Here is a 15941-nt window from a genome sequence, read left to right on the forward strand (position 1 = left end):
GACAATGAAACATAAAGATTCCCTCCTAGAGGCATTAATGGAAAATCATGAAGAAGAAAGAGAGGAAGACACTCAAGAGAAGTCAAACTCAAGTGAAGCAGAAAATCACATGAAGGAAGGGGTCATTGAACCATCACTGCAAGGAACTCTTGATGAAGACAAAACTCCAACAATTACACAACCACCAAGACTTGGACTTAAGGAAGTGAAGGCAATTGACAAAAACACCAAGAAGAGGATTGTGACCAAGATATCAAGGACAACATTCAAGAAAAGGTCAACTGCAAACAATCCTCCCCCTGATCAAGCAAGCAAGCTCAATCAAGCCAATTTCAAAAGAAAGCTTGCTGAAAGGAGACCAAGACAGGGGATAATAGCTGAAACTTCTCCTTCCTTGAAGTCATTCCTCTTAACAAACTGGAAGAAGAGGAAGAAAGTGAGGAACAACATGTCAAGCTAATGACACTAAAAGAGCACTTGTTGGGAGGTAACCCAACCGTAGGTAACATTTCTTCTCTGCTTTGTTTTCTTTTTGTGGTTTGTTTAAATTTCAATAAATTGGCATATGATTACATTCTAAGTTTGGTGTTGCCTTGGAACAAATTGTTTTCAATCTTTTTGGATGATTGCATCAAATCAAAAATGAAAGTGACGCACCAAGATTCTAAGTTTGGTGTGCCACTTATTTTTCTATGCAATTCATTCAAGCAACACCACTTGTTTACATAATCATAATGCCGCTGCAGTGTTATATTTTTTTAGTTAGACAATTTTAGTTTTCTTGATTGTTTTAGTCATTTCCTTGTTTTTAATGCTTTCTTTTATTAACTGTGTTTGTTAATACATCACCCAAACATCCTTACTCATGATAGATTCTTCACTTGGTGATTGTATGCAACAAATAACAGTTTCTTTTGTTTAGTTTTAGTTCAAATAAATTGACATATGGTTGCATTCTAAGTTTGGTGTTGCTATGCAACAAAATTTGGTTCCGATGCTTAGTAGAAACTTGCATCAATTCCAAGTGAAAGTGTCACACTAAGTTTGATGTGCCACTTATTCTTTATGCAAAGTATTGTGCACACCTTCTTATGCTTGCAATCAAAATGTCGCTGTCTCTTGTGCCTTGATTGTTATTTTTCATTTTTGTTTGCTTGCAACACATGTAATGCTAACATTTCATTATGTAAGACATTCATGATCTATCTTAGCCCCATAGCCACTGTTCTAATTATTGCTTGAGGATGAACAAGCATACTGAGTTTGGCAAGGGAAAGAGGAAGAATATAGGAAAAAGGACAACAATAATGAAGATGAACTACAAGGTTGTAGAGCTCCTTTTCTTCTCATTTGTTTCCAGCACTTAAATTTCATGATTGTCTTCATCTTTTCTGTTTACATGTGTGTATGAATAAGCATAGCTTGAAATTTGATTTACAATATGGTGCTGTACCATTATGACTACCAACTTGAGTTTTGTGAGTTCAAAAGCAGTAAAGCATCATGATCATAAACAAACAAGGAATTAAAGAAGAATTTGGCATGTGCATACAAGTATTGGATAGCTAGTATGATTAATTGTTGCTCAATTGCATTGGATTTTATTTAATTGAAGTTTTTCATCTAGTACATTTTATGAAATCTTTTGAAATCATGAAAACCTTGAAGAAGCAAATACAATTAAAGCAAGAAAAGAAAAAGGGAAAGAATGAGAAAGCTAAAGGCTCTGAGTACCAATGGCAATTTATTTGCTAAGTGCTTGTGGTGTTTATGTATCAAGCCAAATGCTTGAAAACAAAACACTTAGAAGTCAAGGCTAGGCTCAAGTGCAAAAGCACTCCCTCAAAGCTCAAGGTTCTGAGCATCAATGATTAGAGAGTCAAGAAAAGAAAAGAAAAATGAGCTTAATGAAGCCCTCTAATTAAATGCTTGTGGTGCTTATGTATCAAGTGGTAATACTTGAAAACAAAGCATTTAGAAGTCGTAGCTTTGTTATTAACTCATGGGGCAAAGCACCCAAAAGGAGAAGCTAATAAAAAAAAAGAAGAAAAAATCAAATGCTTGTTTCAAGGAAAAATTATAAGGAAAAGTTTTCATAAAATGAGCTAGATAGAAGCATCAATCATTTATATTTCTTTTGTGATTGTAGCATACTTAGAAAACTAGCTTACCATGAACATTGAGTTGCTATTCTTCTTACCTTGGATTGTCAATCTTTATTGCATGATTCTTTTCTTGCTTGGGGACAAGCAAGGTTTAAGTTTGGTGTTGTGATGACATGTCATCATATACCTATTTTTCTATGCTTTTTCATACAAGAAATTGATGAATTGTGCTTAAATATTGAATGCTTTTGTACTTAAATGATATATTTTCTTGATATTTTAATTTTATAAATCTTGTAGAAAATAAGAAGAAAAAGAAGCAAAGAAGCACAAAAAAAGGAGAAAAAAAGAGCTTTGGGGTACACTTTGAAATTGGGGTACACTTTGGAGCCTTAGGCCACGCTTTTAAAAGCGTGGCCCATGACCAAATCAAGGAAGGAAGCAGCCAGCACGCACACTGCCCTGCTCTTGCCAAGGGCAGGGCAGAATCGTGATGCAAAGTGTGGTTGGAAGCAAGAATTTTCGCTAAGTTAAAATCTGGCCGCTCACAGCATGACCATGCCTACTTCAAAGGGCTATAACTTGAGCTACAGACGTCCGATTGATGTGCTTCCAGTTGTGTTGGAAAGCTGACATTCAGAGCTTTCCAACGATATATAGAAATCCATATTTGGCGTACAATTGAGGCAGGAACGAAAGGCATCTTTAAGGGCCAAAAATAGGCAAAAATAAACCAAGGAAAAGAAGTAGCGTGTGCATCCACCAAGTCTCGAACGCGGAGCTTCATCTTTTGGAAACACTGCCCTACCCTCCGCGAGGGCAGGGCAGCATTTTGGTGATGCACACACATGCACCAATCTGGCGCACCAAGGGAAGGCTCGGCAGCATCATTCTGGCGCACAGGCATCACCCGGCAGCACCAGCAGCACCATTCTGGCGCACCAAAAAACTCTGCCCTGCCCTCCGCGAGGGCAGGGCAGCATCCTGCACACACCAACGCACCACACGCACGCACCATGGGCCAGATGCACAATTTTCTGTCCTGCCCTCCACAAGGGCAGGGCAGCCTCCTGGGAGTGTCATGGGCCAAAAATCAACCAAAATTCAATTTAATTCAATTCCTCACCAAATTGAATCAAGGCCAACCAAACCCATTTCTCCTCAAATCCAAAGCAAGCTAAGCCCACATCATCACTCAAAGGCACATGGATCAATTAAATTAGGATTTTCATTTTTGTAATTTGTTTTAATTTCATTTTCAGTTTTCATTTTGTAAAGCCTATATAAGGCATCATTTCCATCTTTGTGGAGGAGGCGAGACCCACTAGGGAATATTAGGATTTGAGAGCTCTCTCTCTTAGTTTTCATTGCTATTTTGGAATTTTGGATTGGGAAGGAAGGAATTCTGTTTCATTCCTGATTTGAGATTCATCTTGTTCTCTTACTGCATAACTCAATTTTCATTTGCTATTTTAAATCTTCTTCTTCTGCAATCTGTTCTTTTAATTTTCTGTAACTTTTCTCTTGTTGGATCAAGGAAGGACTTGAGATCTAGACTTGTTTTCTAGTCTCTTCCACTCCTGAGATCTTCAACATCCTTTTAATTGCTGCAAATTAAGCATTGCTTTTCTGTTTTTAAATTCTTCAAGGCATTTTACTCTTTTGCTTAAGATCTACTGCAATTCAATTCATCTTTAGTTCGTCTGTTTGTTGTAATTTACTTTCTCTTGTTTAATTTCTTTAATTTCTAGCACCCACTCCCCTTTACATTTAATGCAATTTACATTTCTTGTCATTTAAGATTCTTGCAATTTTACTTTCTTGTTCTTTAAGTTACTTGCAATTTTACTTTCTGCACTTTAATTTTCCTTGCTATTTACTTTCTGTTGGTTACACTTCATTCAAATTCACTTCAATGTTAGCTTGACTAAACTAATCACCCACTAAAATTGCTTGATCCATCAATCCCTGTGGGATCGACCTCACTCTAAGTGAGTTATTACTACTTGATGCGACCCGGTATACTTGCAGGTTGGATTTGTGTGTTAGAAATTCGTTTTCCACAAAAACACCATCAAGTATAATGGGTGAACTTAATTTTTTCCTTGGGCTACAAATTAAACAAACTGAAAATGGTATTTTCATTCATCAAGATAAGTATGCCAAGAAACTAGTTAAGAAATTTGGTATGGAAAATGCCAAACCGATGGGAACTCTCTTGCACCCTAATTCAAAATTAGACAAGGGAGAAACTGAGAAAGATGTAGATGAGACTAGGTATAGAGGAATGATTGGCTCTCTTATGTACTTAACTTCCTCTAGACCTGAAATTGTGCAAAGTGTTGGAATGTGTTCAAGATTCCAATCTAAACCAAAAGAGTCTTATCTTTCTGCAGTTAAGAGGATCATTAGATATATTCATGGCACATCCAATTTTGGTCCTTGGTATCCTAAGATTGATGATTTTTCTGCAGTTGGTTATTGTGATGCAGATTTATTCGGTGATAGAGTTGATAATAGGAGTACATCAGGCTTATGTTACTTCCTTGGAAAGTCCTTGAATGTTTGGTCAAGTAAGAAGCAGCCAACAGTGGCTTTATCCACTGCAAAGGCTGAGTATATAGCTGCATCTTCTTGTTGTTCACAAATCATGTGGTTAAAAACACAGCTTGCTGATTACAAATTAAATGCTCAAAATATTCCCTTGTTGTGTGACAATATGAGTGCCATTAATATTTCTAAAAATCCAGTTTTACACTCTAGGACTAACCATATTGAACTGAAATTTCACTCAATAAGAGAACATGTTCAAAAGGGGGATATTATCATTCAATTTGTTAAATCAGAGGAGCAATTAGCTGATATTTTCACTAAACCACTAGCTGAGGACAGATTTTGCATGCTTAGGACTAGTCTAGGGATTTTAAGCCATGATTCATTGTTTGAAAATTGCTTATGTGTTTGTTAAAGTTTTTGTCTCAAAAACAGGTATCAGACAATTCTAGGCAAGTGAAGAACCTTCTCTTAAATTAGCGTTCTCAGGCCTTGTTGCAAGTACAGAGTCACCTGGGCCAACCTCAAAAATCAGATTTGGAGTGGTCCAATATGTTTCCTTAAATCCAACCATCTCTAGGCCCAATATGAATGATATAATTCTTTGTTTTGTTTTGTTTTTGTTGGCCTATTTGTTTTAATTTATTTCTTTTTGTCCTTATGTCCAAAAAGTTTCAAATTTTAAATTGATTTCCTTTTTAATTTTAAATAAAATCAAATCTTTCTTTTTGTGATATCAAGTCCCTTCAAGTCAAATCAGAGGTGATGCAGTTGCATGGTTTAAGAAATTTTTTTTGGGTACGGTTACCAATACTTCTTCTCCATCCATAACTCCTCCAACCCTTCGGTTTCTCCCCACTACCTTTACAGCATCTCTTCCTTCAAAAATCAGAAACCAACCAAATGGGGAAGAAAACAGTTTCTCAAAAGCCACCATGAGAAAAAATATTCAAACTTCCTACAAAACAAAAACCCTCAACTCGTTCTCAGGACCGAACCTTCACTCCTTCTCCTTCTCCTCCAACCTCACCTCCTCGTCCAGATCCTATGGCTTGCACTAAGAATCCTTCTAGGTTTCCACCTTCAGCCAAGCAGACGCCACCACCGAAGGAACCTCAATCCAAACCTGGTTCGTCGAAGCTGAGTTCATCGAAAGGGAAAAGACCAGCCACGACTGAACCTACCTCTGAGCCCACACAACCTAAGACAATGTCTATTCCCTTGCGTTCTCAAAGAGGTAAACCTTGACTCTCTCTCAAATCTGTTAGAGAACTAGACATTGATCCTTTTGCTCAAAATCCAACTTCATGACATCTCACTCCAACTATAATCCTTATAAATTTAGATCTACCATGAACAATGACTTTTATGAAGGAGTTATTAAGTACCGTACCCTGTGTCCCTCTTTTCTTGCTGATTTGCCAAACCTGAAAAAGAAAGGTTTTATATATGTTAAAAATTTGGAATTTTTAGACTGGAATCACATTTTTAATATCAAAAGCCTATGGATCCTCTTTTGGGAAAAGAATTTTATGCTAACATGACATATCATGAGGGGAGTGTGCATTCTTATGTCAATGGTCGAGATATTATTTTAAATAATGAAACAATCAGTGATTCATTGAAATATATTGATGTTGGGGTTTGTGCTTATACCTCTGTTAAGTGGGATGAAGGAGTTGGTATTTCTTTCAATGATGCTTTGCCTCATATTTATGAACATATTTTCTTGATTGATGGCATTACACCCACTCACAAAGCCCTAGGATATGAACGTGCTCAGTTGCACCGAATTGTCAACCACATCACACTTCCTCAAAGTGATTCGTATCAAAGGGTATCCTATACTGACACTCTTGTTTTGTATGGCCTGCTCACTAAAACAGAAATTTCTTTTGCTTATTTGATGGTTAGATACATGTTTGACTCTGTTAGAAGTGAGAAAGGCAAAGCCCATCCTTATGGCATGTTTCTAACTTGTGTTTTTGAGCATTTTGGTGTTGACTTGTCCAATGAGGATTATGAAAATAGACATTCATATCTAAAGGGAGGTGGTGCAGTGAAATAGCAAAAAGGACCTACTCAATCTGAGAGAGTGGTTCTAGATGATGAAGATGATGAGTTCATTCCTGAGGAATCTCCTCCTCCTTCCACTGAGGGCACTTCCATCTCCACTGGACAAAAATCTGCTCTGTTCAATGTTGTTCAAGATGTAGACTGATAAACCACTATTTTATGGTTTATCTTGTGTTTAATTGAGTGGTTATATCAAGTCTTTGCCCACTTATTCATATGAACTGCATGATTTTACAATCCCTTCCTAAGATTGTTCTATGGTTGAAAACTTGCTTCCTAAAGATCTTTAATATTTGTATTTCAATTCTCCTTTATACCATTCGATGCCGTGATCCGTGTGTTAAGTTTTTCAGGCTTTACAGGGTAGGAATGGCTTAGAGAATGGAGAGGAAGCTTGCAAAAATGGAAGGAACACAAGAAACTAAGGAGATGACTAGCGAGCATCGACACGCGCGCATGTCTCACGCGATCGCGCGGAATGGAGGAAATTGCAGCGACGCGTGCGCGTGCATGACGCGTACGCGCGGATTGGAGTCTGCACGAATGATGCCCACGCATGGACGACGCGAACGCGTGACAAGGAAAATCATTGAATGACGCGCACGCGTGATCGACGTGTACGCATGACTTGCGCGATCTGCAGAAATAACAGAAAATGCTAGCGGCGATTTTGGGCCGCGTTTTGACCCAGTTTTCGGCCCAGAAACACAGAATAAAGCCAGAGAACATGCAGAGACTCAACATAACATAAAAACATTCTCATTAGGATAGTTTTAGGATTTTAGATCTGAATCTAGAGAGGAACTACTCTTCCTCTAGGTTCTCTTTACATTCATAGTTTATTGCTTTTTGCTTTGAATATTGAAGAGTCATCACCTTCGTTGAAGACAACATTCTAGTTTGTTTCCTTACTTGCTCTTTTATTTATTCCATATTCCTAATTCTTGTTTAAAGTGATAATTGGATTATTTTCATAGATTGTTGATACAGATGATTCCTTTTATTTTTAATTAAATTTTAGTCTCTATTTTATTTAATTTATTATGTCTTCTTCTTATATTTTTCTGAGTATTATATTCATGTCAATGGAGTAGATTCTCTACTTGACATGGGGGTTGATTAAGAGGATACACTTGAGTTGGAAGGCTTAAGTGAAGATTAAATTGGAAGTTGTTGGCTAGTTCTGTATTTACTAATACTAGACCTTCCCCAGGGAGAGGACTAGGATTTGTGAATAAGAATTAGCTCAATCACTTGACTTTCCTTTATTTAGTAAGGGTTAACTAAGTGAAAAAACAACCTTTTTAATACTACACCTAAGAGATCCCAACAAGGATAGAGCTTCCAATTGATCATTCCCCTAGTCAAGGCCTTTTTATTTAGAATATTAATAATCATTCTTAGTTTTTATTTTACAACTAGTTAACTGCTCATTATTCAACTCAACTCTCTTGAAAACTCCTGATTTATAAATTAGCATTCTCTCTGCAACTCGTTGGGAGACGACTTGGGACTCATACTCCCAGTATTTTTATTTCTAAATTTCGTGACAACTCTTTTAAATTGATACGCAGAATCTTCATTGGTTAAGAGCTATACTTGCAATGCTATTTTCTCTATAAACTTTTAATCGGTGATATTTCCGCCACGTCAATTTTTGGCGCCGTTGCCGGGGAGTTGCAACAGTGTGCTAATTTATTTGTTGGATTTTTATTTTATTTGCACTTTATTTTATGTTATTACCATGACCCGTATTTGATCCTGAAATTGAAAGAACTATCTCACGTATAAGCCGGGCTCAGCGTTAGTTAGTCCTTTTTGAGGACGAATCTGAAATGTTATTTAAGGAAGAAACAGGCTCCCTTTCTACTGATTCTATTGATTTGAATGCAGAGGACATGGCAGCTCCCAAGAGGATTACTCTTCAGGAGGTAGGAGCTCCAAATTTTACATTACCACCTTTTCAAGCGTGTAATCCAAATCTGGGTGCAGATATTGAACTGAAAATTGCACTAATTAATCTACTGTCGAAGTTTCACGGCTTACCTGCTCAAGAGCCTGTCAAGCACCTCAGAGATTTTCAGATAGCCTGTTCTACTGTTAGGCGTAATGGTGCATCTGAGACTTCTATTCTGCTAGCCCTTTCCCGTTTTCTCTTGAGAAAAAGGCGAGAGAGTGGTACTACACTCAATCTGAAGTAGTTGTTACTAACTGGGATACGCTCAGGAGAGAATTCTTAGAAAAATACTTTCCAGCTGAAGTTGCTGATAGACTAAGGAAAGAGATTTCAATGATCATCCAAGGCGAATCAGAGACTCTCTATGAGTATTGGAAGTGTTTCACTAATATCCTAGACGTATGCCCCCACCACATGATTGACAATTTGGTGTTGGTCGGCTACTTCACACAAGGCATGAAGCCTCAGGATAAGACTACATTAGATGGTGCAAGAAATGGTTCCCTGAAAAAGTACAAGACCACAGATGAAGCATGGCAACTAATCGCCGACTTGGCTGAGTCTGCTCGGACTCACAAGTGCAACAGGAAGGTTTCCTCTAGCAGCAAAAATACTGCTCTCACACAATCAATATGTGAGATGACCAACCTACTGAAGCAGATACATTTGGGCCAGCAATAGTCTCAACCCCCTTCACCACAACGTAATCAACAACTGGTTCTTCATAGACTATGCGAAATATGTGCTGATTATAGACATTACACTAATGAATGTCCACCATCTTAGAAGTTGTCAAGAAAGAAGTGACCAGGCTACTTGAAACAGATATTATTTACCCCATCTTAAATAGTTAATGGGTCAGTCCAGTACAAGTGGTGCCCAAGAAGTTTGGAGTCACAATAGTAAAGAATGAGCATGGAGAGCTCTTGACAACTAGAGTTCAGAATTCATGGAGAGTTTGTATTGATTACAGGTGTTTCAACCAAGCTACTCGCAAGGATCATTACCCCCTGCCATTTATTGATCAAATGCTTGATCACTTGTCAGGTAAATCCCATTACTGCTTTTTAAATGGTTATACAGGCTATTTTCAAATTCATATAGCTCCTAAGGATCAGGAAAAGACTACTTTTACATGTCTATTTGGGACTTATGCTTACAAGAGAATGCCCTTTGGCTTATGCAATGCACCAGCTACTTTCCAAAGGTGCATGATGAGTCTTTTCTCTGATCTCATTGAGAGCTGTATGGAGATTTTTATGGATAATTTTAGTGTATATGGTGATTCCTTTAGCCTTTGCTTGGATAATTTAAACAAATTATTAGACAAGTGTGTTAGTTCAAACCTTGTATTGAAATTTGAAAAGTGTCATTTTATGGTGAAACAATGGATTGTTCTAGGACATGTTGTCTCTCATATTGGTATTTTTGTAGACCCAGCAAAGTTAGATGTCATCTCTGTGAGGGAAGTCCGTTCGTTCCTTGCCCATGCAGGTTTCTACAGGAGATTTATTAAGGACTTCAGTAAGGTAGCATTACCTTTATCCAGACTACTGCAGAAAGATATTGAGTTTGAGTTTAGTGAGGATTGTATGCAAGCATTTGATAAGCTGAAGATCGCCCTGACTCAAGTTCTAATTGTGAGAGGACCAGACTAGAGCCAGAATTTTGAGATTATGTGTGATGCCTCCAACCATGCAGTAGGAGTGGCATTGGCTCAGCACGACGATAAGGATCATTTCATAATAGCTTATGCGTCTAAGACCTTAAACGCTGCTCAGTCTAATTACACTACTACCGAAAAGGAACTTCTTGCTATTGTTTTTGCTCTGGATAAATTCCGAGCCTATTTACTTGGTACTAAGGTAGTGGTGTACTCAGACCATGCAGCTCTAAAATATTTATTAAATAAAAAAGAGTCTAAACCAAGGTTGATACGTTGGATACTATTGTTGCAAGAATTTGATTTAGAAATTAAGGATAGGAGTGGTAACTAAAATTTAGTGGTAGACTACTTGAGTCGCCTTGAGCACATTAAGGGTGACTTCACTCCTATCAATGATGCTTTTCCATTTGATAGCTTGCATGCAGTATCTAAAATAGCTCCTTGGTATGCACCCGTCGATAATTATCTAGTTAGCCATACTTCCCCCAATTTTACTAAGCATCAAAGAGACAAGCTGAAAAGCGAGTCCAAATATTATATATAGGATGATCCATATTTATGGAGGTGTGGTGCTGACTAGGTAATTAGAAAGTGTGTACCCCAATCAGAATTCCAGTCTATTTTAGAGGCTTGCCACTCTTCTGAGAGTGGAGGACATTTTGGCCCTCAACGAACAGCTAGAAAAATTTTAGACTGTGGATTCTGGTGGCCTACTCTTTTTAAAGATGCCGCTGCCTTTTGTAAATCTTGTTCTCCATGCCAAAGGTTTAGTAATATATCCAAGAGGGATGAGATGCCTCAACAGATTATGCTTTTCTGTGAAATTTTTGATATTTGGGGCATTGACTTCATGGGTCCATTTCCAAACTCTAGTGGTTACCTCTATATACTGTTAGCTATAGATTATGTTTCTAAATGGGTGGAAGCAATTTCTACCCGTACTGATGATGTTAACACGGTTGTTTCCTTTGTTAGAAACCATATTATCTGTCGCTTTGGATCACCACGAGCAATCGTGAGCGATCAAGGCACTCACTTTTGTAATAGGAGACTCACATGATTACTGAAGAAGCATGGGATTGTTCACAAAGTAGCAACAGCTTATCATCCCCAGACCAATGGGTAAGCAGAGGTATCTAACAGAGAGATTAAACGCATTCTAGAGAAGATAGTAAAGCCTCATAGGAAGGACTGGAGTGCCAGGTTACAAGATGCGCTTTGGGCATATCGAACAGCGTACAAGACACCCATTGGGATGAGCCCCTTCCGCTTAGTGTACGGTAAGGCTTGCCACCTTCTAGTAGAAGTGGAACACAAGGCTTTCTGGGTTGTAAAGGAATGCAACATGAATTATAAGGAAGCTAGTACTGAAAGGAAGCTACAACTCGCAGAATTAGAGAACCTTCGCCTAGAGGCATATGACAACTCCAGGCGATACAAGGAAAAGATGATGGCCGTCCATGACAAGCACATAAAAAGTAGAGAATTCAGACCAGGGGAGTTAGTTCTTCTTTACAACTTCAGACTGAGGCTTATGCCAGGCAAACTGAGATTAAGATGGGAAGGCCCCTACAGAGTAGAAAAAGAAGAGCCATACGGAGTTTTTTACCTGCGTCATCCTTCAAGCTCCAAATTAATTAAAGTCAATGGACACTGCCTAAAGCTTTATCATGGTGAGAAGATGAAGGATCACAAGGAGTTAGAGGTCTTCCTCCTTGAAGACCCACCAACAGAAGCAGAATGAGCCTAAAGACCGTCCAACTTACGGACGTAAAAGCAAAGTGCTAGGTGGGAGACAACCCACCATGGTATGATGGTTTCGTTTCAATCTTATTTTTATTTTTTTTCATTTTCTACTTTATTTTCTTCTTAATGACTCTTTTCACAACTTCTGCACTTAGTCTGCATCTGCATTCGCATTCTGCACAAAAAAGGGGAAAGCACGTGATGCGCAAGCGTCGCTGACGCGTCCGCGTCACTTGCAATATCTGCCTTCCACGCGAGCACGTCACTCACGCGCACGCGTGACACTACAATATCGACGTAAATAAATGTCTGGCAGAACGTTATGATGGAATGGGGCTAGAGTTATACTGGAAGCATAAACCCCATCACGCAAATGCGTGCCCCACGCATCTGCGTCATTATTCAAATAGAGGTCATTCACGCGTCTGCATCATTCACGCGATCGCGTCACCCTAAATTTTGGCAATGTGCATATGAAACCGAGACTTGTGCCCGTGCAATGCTGCTTTTGCGCCAATAGCATAAATCAGGTCACGCGTCTGCGTAACGTGCGACGCACATCTTATCCAGATCAGCGCCATATATCTTATCTTTTCTTTCTCAATCCTAATTTCTCTTATCCCTTCTTATTTCTTTCTTCTCCCTTCTTCCCTCTTTATTCTTTCTCACTTTTTACTCTCTGCTCCCTTATTTTTCACATCCATTATCAAGGTTATTTGCTTTTCCATTATTATTTTTCTCTTTATTTATGTTTTCTTCTTCCTTTTTCTCTTTTTTTTTTATTTTTCATTATCTATGTTTTCTTTTTCTTTCTTTTTCTTTTTATATTCTTTTGATTGGTGTTAGATATTTAATTGGGTGATTATTTTCTTCTATATTTTGCTTGTGAGTATATTAAGGAATAGCTTGATAATTAATATTACTTCTTAAAAGGGTTGCTTGCATGTTCAATTTAAATGCTTTCAATAACATATTTACCACGCATGCTAAGTGTTTGTGAAAAAGCCCGTATGACATTGTGCATTATTTTAAATTATTCTATTCTACCACTTTGATGCCCGTTTTTCACAAAATCCCTTTTATATTTTATTGATTAAATATAATTGTCAATACAAAATAGATTGTTAGTTTGAAAGAGTTGATAATCAAACTTGGACATTTAAAGCTTGATCTATGCTACTCATGCCTTTGCCGGCATGCCAATAAACATCTTGCTTTAATTGCCATCACATGCACTTGCTCTGTTTCCATTGATGAACTGATCACATGTAGTCATGACCATGTGTTAATGACATCCTTCTTTACCGTGCATTGATTATCACGTATCCTACTCTCTTTCTTGCTCTAACCCTTGAAGTTTTAAAGTACTTACCTTTTCCCTTTCAGGATGGCCACCAAGAAGGGTAAAGAGAAAGCTACTCCCAAACCACCAGCAAGAAAAGGAACAAAAAGAGCACTAATAGCAGAGCCATCTTCAATAGATGTAATGCCCTCAACAAAGCGAATCAAGAGGATCATCAAGGTGGATGACAAGGAGAAATCCTTTCCAGCAAAGGACACTGCGTGGTTCACTAACCGCTATTGTGAGCAGATGTTCCCCATACTGGCTGGGTGGAACTATAACAATAAATACCTACTGATCCTCCCGACCCACATCGTCTAATTTGTTGAACCCCACATTGAACGAAGACAATGAGGATTCTTACAAAGACAACCACGACAGGTTAATCTATCATGGGTAGTTGAATTCTACTCCAATTTTCACATGCCAACACTGTAGTCTATCTATGTCCATCAGAAGCAAGTCCCCATAACTGAAGAGGCCATTCAGCGAGCTTTAGATCTTCCCCTTGCCCCTGAAGGATTGGACACATTTCAAGAAGTCTCTGTCTAACGCCAGAAATAAAAATTTGACTGGGAAGTCGTTCTCAAAGTTATAGCACAACTTGGCTGCAGATGGATCTATGGATACCATCGATCCCAACCTAAGAGAATATTGGCTTCAGCACTAACCTTGGAGGCTCGAGTATGGGCGCAGATTATGTCCTACTACGTCTTTTAGAGCACTCACGAGTCCTCCTTCACCACAGACATGGCTGTTCTACGCTGGTGTATCCTTATAGACCAGCACCTCAATTTACCAAGACACATCCAGAATGCTATGAGTCACATACAAATTACGGGAAACTTACCTTTTCCCGCCTTGGTTTCAGATCTAGTCTCAGCAGCCGGAGTCTCTTACAGAGATGGGGATACCAAGACCATACTTTCGCGGAATGATCAGTACGTCCCTAACGGAAAGTATATCAGACCTCCAGCAGCCACGACTAGCTGGCCTGAAGATCCGGCCGGAGATATTCCTTCTACTTCCACATCACAAGCACCTCCAACAAACCAACTGCTCCATCAGATACTTGAGAGATTGGACCGGCTAGACCGGCAAGAAAAGCGAAGAGAGCGCCGTAATAAGTGCCGATTTACATACCTCAAGGAGCTGCTTGTTGGCAACCACCCACGCGAGGAAGATCCGGACTCCACTTCATTTACCTGCACAGGGAGCCATGACAGTTGGTGCACGAAATTGTGATCATCAACAATGGCACCAAAAAAACTTGGTAGCACTCTCAAATGTGAATCACACTTAGTCACAACTCCGCACAACTAACCAGCAAGTGTACTGGGTCGTCCAAGTAATAAACCTTACGTGAGTAAGAGTCGATCCCACAGAGATTGTTGGTATGAAGCAAGCTATGGTCACCTTGTAAATCTCAGTCAGGCGGATAATAATTGATTATTGGGTTTTCGAATAAAAATAAATAATAAATAGAAAATAAAGATAGAGTTACTCATGTAATTCAATGGTGGGAATTTCAGACAAGTGTATGGAGGTGCTGTGTTCCTTCTGAATCTCTGCTCTCCTACTGCTTTTATCCAATCCTTCTTACTCCTTTCCATGGCAAGCTGTATGTAGGGCATCACCGTTGTCAATGGCTACATCCCATCCTCTCAGTGAAAATGGTCCAAATGCTCTGTCAAAGCACGGCTAATCATCTGTCGGTTCTCGATCATGTTGGAATAGAATCCCTTGATTCTTTTGCGTTTGTCATCACGCCCAACAATTGCGAGTTTGAAGCTCGTCACAGTCATTCAATCCCTGAATCCTACTCGGAATACCACAGACAAGGTTTAGACTTTCCGGATTCTCATGAATGCCGCCATCAATCTAGCTTACACCACAAAGATTCTGATTAAGGAATCCAAGAGATATGCGCCCGGTCTAAGGTAGAACGGAAGTGGTTGTCAGTCACGCGTTCATAGGTGAGAATGATGATGAGTGTCATGGATCATCACATTCATCATGTTGAAGTGCAACGAATATCTTAGAATAAGAACAAGCGGAATTGAATAGAAAATAGTAGTAATTGCATTGAAACTTGAGGTACAGCAGAGCTCCACACCCTTAATCTATGGTATGTAGAAACTCCACCGTTGAAAATACATAAGTGATGAAGGTTCAGGCATGGCCAAATGACCAGCCCCCAAACATGATCAGAAGACCGAATAATACAATCCAAGACCAGTCAAAAGACTCTAATACACTAGTAAAAAGTTCTATTTATACTAAACTAGCTACTAGGGTTTACAGAAGTAAGTAATTGATGCATAAATCCACTTTCGGGACCTACTTGGTGTATGTTTGGGCTGAGCTTGATCTTTACACGAGTTGAGGCTTCTTTTGGAATTGAACACCAAGTTGTAACGTGTTTTTGGCATTCAACTCTGGTTCGTGATGTGTTTCTGGCGTTTGACTCCAGAATGCAGCATGGAACTGGCATTG

Source organism: Arachis hypogaea, chromosome 3 (genome assembly GCF_003086295.3).
Source record: "Arachis hypogaea cultivar Tifrunner chromosome 3, arahy.Tifrunner.gnm2.J5K5, whole genome shotgun sequence".
NCBI lineage: Eukaryota > Viridiplantae > Streptophyta > Magnoliopsida > Fabales > Fabaceae > Arachis > Arachis hypogaea.